This window comes from Rhododendron vialii, chromosome 6a, assembly GCF_030253575.1.
Source record: "Rhododendron vialii isolate Sample 1 chromosome 6a, ASM3025357v1".
Classification (NCBI taxonomy): domain Eukaryota; kingdom Viridiplantae; phylum Streptophyta; class Magnoliopsida; order Ericales; family Ericaceae; genus Rhododendron; species Rhododendron vialii.
The window spans coordinates 22,918,794-22,930,859 of NC_080562.1; the positions used below are offsets into that span (position 1 = coordinate 22,918,794).

Below are 12,066 nucleotides of genomic sequence, written 5' to 3' on the forward strand. Positions count from 1 at the left end.
GATTTGGAGTGTTTTTTTAGGTATCTAAATAGTTGTCCATTGAACCGTCCCGTATATATATATGTGTGTGTGTGTGTGTGTGTAGAGTAATTTCATCTCTATATTTTATCTACATTCTCGATTTTTCGTATAAATATCACCGCACATAGCTCATTGTGGTTGTTATGGGTTCTGTTATACTTGTAATGGGTTTTGGTTATACTCATAATGGTTTTGTCATACCAAAAGTTACGGTGTCTCCAAAATGACCGGGGACACCGAAGTCATTCCCTTCTATGTGTAGTAAGGTTTCGTATGGGAAATGCTACGGTGTCCACCCGCCGTTTGGGGACACCGTAATTTTTGACATAACTAACCATTAAAAGCATAACAAAAACCAGTGACGTGTATAACCAAAATCTTACAAAGGCATAACCCCCAAAATCTCCAAAATTTCTGGGGATTTTGGGGGTTATGCCTTTGTAAGGCCAGTGTTATACATGTCAATGGTTTTTGTTATGCTTTTAATAGTCAGTTATGCCAAAAATTACGGTGTCCCCAAACGGCGGGTGGACACCGTAGCATCTCCCGTTTCGTATAGGATAAGAAGTGGGGAATGACTTCGGTGTCCCTGGTCATTTTGGGGTCACCGTAACTTTTGATATAACAAAACTATTATGAGTATAACCAAAACTCATTACAAGCATAACAGAATCATAACAAGGCATAACTTGTTTGTTATGCCTTGATTGGGTTTGGTTATGCCTTAGGTTGATTTTTTGGATATTCCTTGGTTATGCCTTATTTGGGTTTTGTTATGCTTGTAATGGGTTTTAAGTATGCTCGTAATGGTGAAATTATGTCAAAAATTACGGTGTCTCCAAAATGACCGGGGACACCATAGCATCATCCAAAGCTAATAAGTGAAATATAAGTCGGTAATGAGTATAATATCTTGAATTCATAAATGTAGTGATTGATACCCCTTATAAAGCGAACACCTGCTTGGGGGATATCGTATCCTCCGATCGGACCGTTGAGATGATGCAATGAATGCAAAATTTGACCAAATATGACTGGTCAAACCGATCATAGGAACCAGTCATCCACCTTTAGTGTAACAGAACCACTAAATGACATAAGTATTACGGAGTATGAGAAAATGGCATAACATAAAATTTAGTGGGCATAAACATGAGTATAACATTTCCATTAACAGATACGGAGTATAACAATAGTATAACAAAAAACAAATAGGCCTAAAGTGCCGTGAAAGGGCATAACATGTGTGTCGTAATAATGGTGAGCATAACAAAAGGTATTGAGAAGCATGACCGAAAACCATTGAGACGTAACAAAAAGAAAAGAGGCATAACAAAAAAACCTCGATTCTAGTGCAAAGAAAAAAAGCCAATAAGATATAACATTATACTATAAAAGCATAACAATAATCACTAAAAGGCATAACAGTACATAATCTGGCATGACTGGAGGTTTTTTATTTTTTATTTTAACGTGTTTAACCGTAGTTAGGCATGGAGATTTTTTTCAATGTTATGCAATTTTGGCAATTATTTTGAATGGTAAAATTTAACGGAGCTCAATACATAAGTTATTTTAATAATCAAGACCGATGATTTGGTTGTTAGCATTGGTTTATTTATTCTCGTAAATTTTGGGTTCAATAAACTTTATTAAGAATTTGTATAGGTACCGAAATTCACTATTACAGTGATAACTTATGTCTAATGAAATATGTAACGATGTGCAATTTACTTTAATCTAAACAAGAATTGACTTAATCCCTCCCACATAAAAGATAGAAGGTTTGTATTTAAAAAAAAGAAGCTCAAACGGTTCTTGAGTGTTGTAGTATAGGACTTTAATTGTAACGCCCCGATTTTTCAAAGAATTTCGGAAGTATTAATCCTAAAATACACTGAATTTTACAAACTATTAGGCCCCTATTTATCCTTATACAAAAATTACAATTTCAAAATAATACAAAAATCTATGTACATTTATTTAACAAAAGCAACTCCAGAGTGACTCTAGTTTTGACACGAATTCCAAGCAACGTTGGCCCAGACTCCGTTCCAGGGGTTCCACCTGTATCAACTGCTCCACTGTGGAATCCTGCACACTCTGGCAAATTGAACGCCGAAGCAAACGATTTGCCAGGATACAAACGTATTCTGAGTGATAATTCACCAAGTAGAAATCTTAAAACCCAATACCACATTATGCAAATCAACGATACAATAATTCATAATACACCTAAGGTACAAAATAATAACACATCGTCTTTTTCTTTACTATCCATAATCTTACATGTAATCTAAGGATTCTCTCCACGAGATCCTTTCCTCCCACATCCACTAACTACAATCGTCTCATGGGTCCACCCTTCTTCTTGCTTATCCTGCACCAGGGTCCTAGGTGAGCGCACCTAAATTATGTACCGAGCATGTTCTCACTTAAGACCATAACAGGAGGATCGAGTCATCCCATGACGTATCGTACATTAGGGTCGGACATCCACTACACCACGCTAACTATAACCGTCTCATGGGACCCATTCTCTTCCTCAAAGAGAAACTTCCCATGACGTATCATACGTTTGCGTCTCACTAACTATAACCGTCTCATGGGACCCATTCTCTTCCTTGAAGAGAAACTTCCCATGACGTATCATACGTTTGCGTCTCACTAACTATAACCGTCTCATGGGACCCATTCTTTTCCTCGAAGAGAAACTTCCCATGACGTATCATACGTTAGTGTCACAACACAGGGCCCTGCAGGTAACCCATTTCAACACAGGGCCCCATAGGTTACCCTTGCCATCGCCATGGCTCAATTCACAATCCACACAGTACTCACACTTTCAACACTTTACCATTTTTCATTTACTTATCATCGTCTACATGTTTCACTACTCGTAACCACTCGGGGAACCTATTTGTCCAATCTACAACCACAACAAAATACCACACGGTTCAATATTTCAACTAAAAGTACTAACATGCCAACAACACATAACCATGCGATAAAATTTATCCTGCCATAGAATTAATCATGCGAGTAACAAAATAATATTCAGTCAAACAATTAATTACTACACTTAAAATTAAGTCTATTTCTCTCGTTTAGAAATTTTATAAAACATTTCTACTATTTATACATTTTCTTTAACTCTCATATTATTCATAGATTTTACAAACTATTTTTTATTGGAAAATACTTATTGCTAAATTTAGTATTTACTAACTATATTAAATATTAATATGAGATTTTCATAATAACAAAATTATGCGAGGCTATTCTAGTCAATATTTATTAGAGTTAAAGATTAACTAATATATAATCTAAAATATTTCTTGTTTACAATCTAAATAAATTTTTACTAGTAAAATATTCTTGTAAATATTTCATAAACATTTATCTATCCCAATAATTTATTAAACACGTAAACGTCCACTCAAATACAAATCAACAATGCATCATCAATAATAATTTCACAATCAAACACTTGTTAAACGATCATAAACGATCATAAATTTTCACAGAGTATAACACTTATCATTCTAGCACAACCGGACTGAATTTTAATATAAACATGACTAAAAATAAATTAACAATTTAACACCAGGTCATTGTCTTCAATAAACTTTAAATCTAAATCCTAACTCCATTAAAATGCAGATTGAGGTTTAGGGTTTCCAGAAAACTACCTCAAACGCGATTCTAAGTCCGGATAAGTGTTGTACGGAGTCCGTAGATCGCCATGGTGGTTTTGAAATCTCGAGGCAGTGTCCAGCGGCACTCCGACAGGGCCCGCAGCAGTGGTGTGCCCACGAAACTCACGGTGTGCACACACCTATGGCCACAACTCTCTCTCTCTCTCTCTCTCTCTCTCTCTCTCTATTCTAGACTCAACAATAGAAATGAGAGTGAAATAATATACTGGTGTTCAATTTTCGGATTTATGTGGGTATGTATAAAAAGAGAGAATAAGATAACAAGAAGGTGAGAGGATAAGTGTAAAAGTGGTGGAATGAGGAAGGAGAGTGATACTGATAACGATAAAAAGATAGGGGACAAGTGCCACTTTTGGGGGGGTTTTCAATTCTAATGTATGTGGACGTATGTATGTACATGGTGAGAATGTATCTGGACGCTTTTATGTATAGGATGAGAGAGAAAAGTGGAGAGTTAGTTTGAATAGAGTTCTACTTAGGATTTAGATAGGAAAGATAAGAGATGAATATGAATCACTGATTCCCTGTATATCTAAAGTTTAAATACATATCGTATTTAATAGTACAAATAATATCAATTGTACACATAATAATATATTTTAATTATCCAATCTAATTAATTATTGAATTAAGAATTTAACAATATAAAATTATATTTAAAAAATTTGGGTCAAAAATCCGGGTCGTTACATTAATGCTCTAGATCCACTGATTGTGTTGCAATCCTATGGTTGTTTATCTGATTATCTCCAATTTTGGCATCAATTCTAGAATCGATAAATGTTCAATTTTAACGGTTTAGATCGGTCATCAGAATAAATTACTCGTTAAGTACCTTCTAATTCTATACGTCCAACCTCATGGTTTCTAGACTTAAGTCTAGTGCTTTAGTGAAATGTACTGCACTCCAACGACCGCAACCCAATAACAACGATCGGGACCGTTCACTTTGTTTTGCTTTATGTTTTAGCCAGTCTCATCATTTTTCCGGCCTATCAGGTTGAGGAAGCCCTCATCTAGATGAAAAAAATCATGCAAAAAATGTTATTTTTACGTCCGATCAATTGGCTATCCAAACTCGATAGACATCCTTGGTAAGGATGATATTATTGATATTATTCAAAAGTTAGACGGTTCTAATGGCCAAAAATTACCTTAGACGATGTTGTAGTGGTGCACTATAAGACTTAAATGCCTTTGGAAACATCACAAGTGGTTTCCAAAGTTTGATTATCACCAAATTTTGCGCTCATGATAAAATTGGTAAGACGTGAAATCCTATCTGTCCAGATCGACCAAAAAATAAAATTGCGGATGAGGGGATTTCACGATTCCAAATATGGGAATTTTTAATTTTTGGGAACACAGCTCTGCGAGAAGTAGAGGATTGGACCTGCTACAGGGGAATTTTTTTTTGTTCATAGTTAACTGTGGTAAAAAATCGGATTTAAAAAAAAAAGAGTCCATTGCGCATTACCAAAATGCATGATGTCAATTTACGAAGCTTACGTGGCAACAAAATCCACATAAGCAAGTAATGCATTTTGAGAATGCTTCTTGGGAAGGGAAAAAAAAAATACAACGCGCATCTTGAAGACCTGTTTTGGGATGGAAAAAAAAAAAAGACAATGCACATCTTTGGTTTCCAACTTTTGATTATCACCAATTTTTGCGCTCGTGATAAAATTGGTAAGATGTGAAATCCTATTTGTCCAGATCAACCAAAAAAATAAAGGGAATGACTTCGGTGTCCCCGGTCATTTTAGGGACACCGTAACTTTTGGCATAATAAAACCATTATGAGTATAACCAAAACTCATTACAAGCATAACAGAATCATAGTAAGGCATAACCAAAACCATAGCAAGGCATAACTTATTTGTTATGCATTGGTTAGGTTTAGTTACGCCTTGGTTGATTTTTTGGATATTCCTTGGTTATGTCTTGTTTGGGTTCTGTTATGCTTGTAATTGATTTTAGTTATGCTCCTAATGGTAAAATTATACCAAAAATAACGGTGTCCCAAAAATGACCGGGGACACCATAGCATCATCCAAAAATAAAATTGTACTGATAGGATGACGCTATGGTGTCCCCAGTCATTTTAGGGACATCGTAATTTTTGGCCTAACTTCACCATTATGAGCATAACTAAAACCCATTACAAACATAAAAGAAATCCAAACAAGACATAACCAAGGAATATCTAAAAAACCAATCAAGGCATAACAAAACCCAGCCTTGCTATGGTTCTGTTATGCTCATAATGGTTTTGGTTATGCTTATAATGGATTTTGGTTCTACTCATAATGGTTTTATTATGCCAAAAGTTACGGTATCCCCAAAATGACCGTGGACACCAAAGTCATTCCCAAATTTATAATGTACACTTCATGTTGGCGCAACTAGGTACATACAATAATTCCCAAAATTTGAAACCACTTGATCGGTACAGCTGACAGTGCACCGTTTCTCTTTTATAGTTGTCTAACGAGTTTTTTGCCGATCTATCCAATTTTTCAAAACATATTTGAAAAATATCCATCTTTTGAAACATTTTGTAAAAATAGGCCATTGTGCATTATCAAAATGGGTGATGTAAATCGCACACATTCAAAATATGTTTTTATAAAAAAAGAAAAAGAAAAGAAGATGCACATCACGCATATTCAAGATGCGCTATAAAGGTAAGCTAAAAAAAAAAAAGATAAGGGTTGTTTCAGCATTTGTAGACTATTTCAAATTTCTTAAGGCCCCTACAAATGCTAAAAAAATCCTTATTGATATTAGATTGAGCTATTTTTGTTTACAAGGACGCATAAAAAAAAGGATGATGCTATGGTGTCTCCGGTCATTTTGGGGACACCGTAATTTTTGGCATAATTTCACCATTATGAGCATAACTAAAACCATTATAAGCATAACCAAACCCAAACAAGGTATAACCAAGGAATATCCAAAAAACCAACCAAGGCATAACCAAACCCAACCAAATTATAACAGACAAGTTATGCTTTGCTATGGTTCTGTTATGCTCATAATGATTTTGGTTATGCTCATGATAAATTTTGGTTATACTCATAATGGTTTTGTTATGCTAAAAGTTACGGTGTCCCCAAAATAACCGGGGACACCGAACTCATTCCCTATAAAATATTCTAAAAATAACTTGCGGTTTGAATCATCTATATGGGATCTATAATGGACCCTTCAAAAATTTGTCAGATGGGAAAGAAGATAAATTTTTCTTTGACCAACAATAGCAACCAGCAGTATCGACCAACCGTCTCCTCTAAACTTACCGTTTCTGCGATTTCTAGCTCAAGGCTATGTACATAGGCACTCAGACAATAGGTCTTCGTTCCTTGCATTTAGTTGATCATGTAAGTAATTTCTAACCAATTGCATAATTAGGTTTAGATTAATTTTAAAAAAATCTCGAAAGCAACAATCAATATCAGTAAGCCAAATCATTATAGTGTACTTAGGGTATCCATAATGCTATAATAGAAAATGGATAACCAAAAGTTATCCCATTAGTTTTTGATTATCCATTTAAGAAATTGCTAAGGTTATCAATGTAGAGGTCCACAATGACATAATCAAAATTTATCACATCACATTTTTAAATTAAAAAAATTAATAAATGTGAACATAGAAATAGTTTGTTCCAAAAATAATTTTGAGACTAATAAACACTATTTATTAGAAATAGAAATTAATTTTTGAACTTTTTTCAATTTTTAAAAAAAAAGAAAAACAGCTCGTGCAACTACAATTTTTGAAAAAATAGTTTTTACTATGTAAGAAAAGATTTTGAAAAAAACATTTTCTTACACATTTTTTTTGTATAAAAATGTTTTTTAAAAACAATTAAAAAATAATTTTTGGGGGAAAACAGTTTTTAAAAAAAGTTTAAAGTAAAATACTTTTTTGAAAACATTGTTGAAAAAGAAAAAGAGGGGAGGGGGGGCGGGGCGGGGGGGTGAAAGGGAGTAGTGCTATAGGTACCGACGCCCCCCGTAGGGAAATCGTACCGATGGCCGCGCCGGACCATCTCCGGCCACCAGATGTGTCTAGAGTGAGCCCATGCAAGAATCAACGGCATCCGATATGTCTAGAGTGCTTGATCTAAACACCTTATTTTCATGTATATAACCGTCCGGTGGGCAGAGATAGTCCGGCGCGGCCGTCGGTACAATTTTCCTTAGGGGGGGCATCGGTACTCATATCATTTTCAGGGGAAAAGGGAAGAGGTAGAACATTTTTTTTGTAATGATTTGTGTATTTGATTGAGAATGTGATGTTCATTAAATTTGGTTATTAGCAAAAGGTTGCTAGTTTTGGTTATCTGAAGTCCAAAATTTGATTATTTTTAAGGAAATTGCTAAGTTTGATTATAGCATTGTAAATCATATTTTGCACTAACATTGTTAACTTAAAAAACTTGGGCCATCCACAGGAGTAATAAAAAATGGATAATCAAAAGTTGACACATCAGTTTTTGATTATTCATTTAAGAGGTTGTTAAGCTTAACAATGTTAAGGTCCACAATGGTCACTTCTAGTCAATAATCAAAATAAAGGGTCCACCATAATTTCACTTTCTCTCCCCCTCTGTTTCCCGTTATTCACTTTCCTCCATTCCATTTATTTTAGACAAAAATATATCGATTCCCTCCCTTAATTTTGTGAAAAAAAATCGATGACTTCTTTCCCTCATATCATGAATTTTTTTGGATAATCGAGAGATATAAACTTCACTTTTGGAGGGAAAAAAAGAGAAACAGTTTGTGGGTGAAAAGAATAAGATATAGGGCAGACGAAGAAGAGAAGAAGAAAATATCAATTGAAACACGCGTGTATACAAATTTTAGAACCAGTTAACTTATGTGGGGTGGCGTCAACAAATTTTGATTATTGAAAAAGGTTGCTAATTTTGGTTATCCAAAACCTAAAATTTGATTATTTCTAAGGATGTTGCTAAGTTTGATTATACCATTGTGAGACATCTTTTGCACTAAAATTGTTAACTTTAAAAATAATTGACTTTTGATTATACCACTGTGAATGGCCTTAGCACTTTTGATTATGCTATTGTGGATACTCTTAAGTGTAAACTCTAGAATACTGGTAGCCAACATATAAACAAACCAGAGACATAAGCTTTGTTCGATTAACATTTCAGTTTCAGTTTCAGTTTTGTTTTCAATCATTACCCTATTTATTTCTCCAATCATTACCCTATTTTTTCAATTATTACTTTCTCATCTCTCTCTATCTCTCTCCAATCATTACCCCTATCTTCAATCATTACTCTATTTCTCTCTCCACCCACTACCAAAACTAAACCAAACTAAACTCTCAACCAAAAACAAACCAAAGGATTTCACACCTTCAACCATTTTTTAGTTAGTAATACCAAAAAATGTATTCATTCAAACAATGAGTGCACGTAAACGTGAATGTGTACGCGCGCGTGTGTGAGAGAGACCTTTAAAATCACGATGTCGTTTCATTGCTCCAACATCTCCATAACCTAAACTTTAATAGTAAAGTGAAGTACTGAGAATTTAGAAAATGGAAGCAAAAGAAACCTTTGGCCTTTGAAAAAGCGAAAAAGCTTGTCAAGCAATGGTACCGATTTACATAGTACTTCTATCCCCTACTTTCGCCTCTTGCCTACTAGATCCTCGTGTGCTTAAGTCTTAGCCTCTAAAACAACCACCCATGAAGTTTTTTCTTATAAAAGATAGCTAGCCCATTACCTTAAACAAATATGTTATAGTGTTTGCACAGATCCTATGTAGTAGTTGAAAGCAGCAATTTTTTACTTGATAAAGAAAAACACATCAATGATCTGATGAAAATGCAAAGGCCAAAGGAAAGCCCAAGAAATTGCTAATGAAGGAAAAAATGAGGTCATGCATGATCTGGTATGTATAAGTGAGCAACATAATTATTCTTGACAACTTTGTATCCCCTGTTGTGGTGGAAAACTATTTTCCATGCCATCAAATACCACACACAGGAAAAAGACTTCATGAAGCCAAACAAATTAGCTTACCATAGAAATTTTTATCTAGAAGAAAGCCAAACAAATTTGAGGAACTATCTCTTTACGCCCTAACCTCTATATCGACCAAAGACAAGAAAGCCAGAAGGTTCGAGTGAGGGTTGACGACTGCTCGAAAGGCTGTGGTAGCTCAAGCCTTCGCCACCTATGCTGAAGTGGTGAAGTGTGCACTCCGGCTAGAGAGCGAGGAATTGGACTTCAAAACCCGATGGAAGAAAGCTACTGAAGGCACTGGTGGACCAATCCGCACCCAAACCCTTAGCGATAACCGTGGACCCTACTCCACCAAACCCTTTACCCCTTCTCAGAACAACCAACCCTGGAGAACTGCTAACCCTGAAAGTGGCGAACCAAAGAGAGGTGGTAGAGACATAGCGACAGTTCAGTGTTTCAACTGCCAGGCTATGGGTCACTATAAGTGCGACTGCCCCCAACTTCAAAGAGGAGGGAATGGAAGCTTTGGAAATCAGAAAGCTCAACAACCCGGACAGGCCGATTTTGTGAAGCAAAACCCTGGAGGCCCATCGCAGCAGCAGAATGGGCAGAACAAGGGAAAACAACCCATGGGAATCCCGCAAAACACCGAAGGGCGTATCTTTGCGCTGCAGACTGAGGAACGAGAGCAGGAGTCCTCTGAAATCCAAGGTACGCTATGATAGTACCTACGTACAAGCTTGAGCATCGCATTCTTTTACCGCTACTGCCTGCGTGACTGCTCTAGCACTGGAAATAGGATCCTTAAGTGCGTGTTTTGAGATAACATCGCCGTTTGGGGGGGCGGGGGGGGGGGAAGTATAGCTGTTAGTCTAGTGTGTAGAGAGTGCGAACTAGAAGTAGCTGACTTGCGCCTGCTCTGCGATCTTAAAAATGATCGATATGGCGGATATCGACGTAATCCTGGGGATGGACTGGCGATCAGCACGTCGTGCGGTCATAGACTGCCATCAAAGGATGGCGACAACTTATACCCTAGAAGGGACTCAATTCCTTTTAAGGGGGATAGACGGACAGCGAGTTCGGTGACGAAAAGATCAAGGTGGCAGAATCCACTACTTGGATGGCCGCTAGTTTCCAATAAGGAGAAGCCGATAGAAGGGAAGTGGGATTACCACGCGTCGTGTGCAAAAACGCCGATGTTCTCCTTAAGGAACTTCCTGGCTTACCACCTCAAAGGAAATAGGCTTCTCTATAGGACCTTAACCGGGAATCGCACCAATCTCTTTGGCGTTGTATCAAATGACCCTGCAAGCTAAAGGAGCTTAAGACCCAATCGAAGGAGCTAATGTACAAAGGATTTACTAGGCCAAGTACGTCACCATGGGAAGCACCGACATTGTTCGAGAAGAAAAAAAGAAGGCACGCTTCGACTGTGAGAGGTTAGGAAGGTTTATTTTTCCGTGACTGCATAGGTTCTTTCACTGCCTTCGTTCATAATATTCGAGTTCATAGAGTACCGCAAGGATTGCCTGCTAAAATTCGTTTATTCCCGGAATGAGGATGGAATACTCATGCCTTACGATTATGGACCCATTGTTTCCTATTTTTGGAAATAGGTTTAATATCGAGAAGCATGAGGGTTCAACAAGGATGTACTAAGAACGCTTGTGGGATACTAGTCCGCATAATGATTTGGTAGAAGTTTTGCATTTGGCGTTGGATGGAAATTTCATCAAGAGCGTACTACATGGCGAGTCGTTCGACGGCTGAACCAACTCAACCTCCGTCTTGTAAAGGAAGGTGATTCGATCAAACAAACATGCAGAGGATTATGAGGGATGCCTGAAACGCTGTACTTCTAGTACCTGCCGAAGCCTCTAAGCAGTAGCTGTGTAGTGCCAAACCGTCCTAGGTGTTTCATTCGTTCCTTAACCTTACCCCTCACCTATTCGAAACCTAGCGCGCGCCAATTTTGGAGACGAAATTGTTTTAAGGGGGATAGATTGTAACGCCCCTGAATTTTGGTCAATAAAAATTTCGTTAAATATTTGAATTTTATTTTTACTTTTTATATTCCTTCTATACTTCCGATATTTCGTGATAATTTAATTTTCGTCCCTAAATTTTAACCATTGGCTAAGTAGTTTTCCGAGCACATAGAACTAGATTCTAAACCGATTAGTTAGAAACCAACTACCTAGTTCCTTGGATCCTTTACCCATTGGGTAATAACCGTTAGAGAAGTTAGTGACCCTTGGGTAATAGAGTCTTTTGACCAATAAAGTACCGATGTGACTAGGGAATCTTGTACCT

At 36.7% G+C, this 12,066-nt stretch overlaps 1 long non-coding RNA gene across 1 annotated transcript; it reads right to left on the minus strand.

Annotated features, from left to right (window-relative positions):
* Window positions 1-2,009: 2,009 nt before the first annotated feature.
* LOC131329525 (uncharacterized) lies at window positions 2,010-3,820 on the minus strand. Its single transcript, XR_009200787.1, has 2 exons — window positions 3,714-3,820; window positions 2,010-2,124 (listed from the first exon to the last, which is right to left on the minus strand). It is a non-coding gene; the product is annotated as an uncharacterized LOC131329525 (long non-coding RNA).
* Between the last annotated feature and the right edge of the window lie 8,246 nt (window positions 3,821-12,066).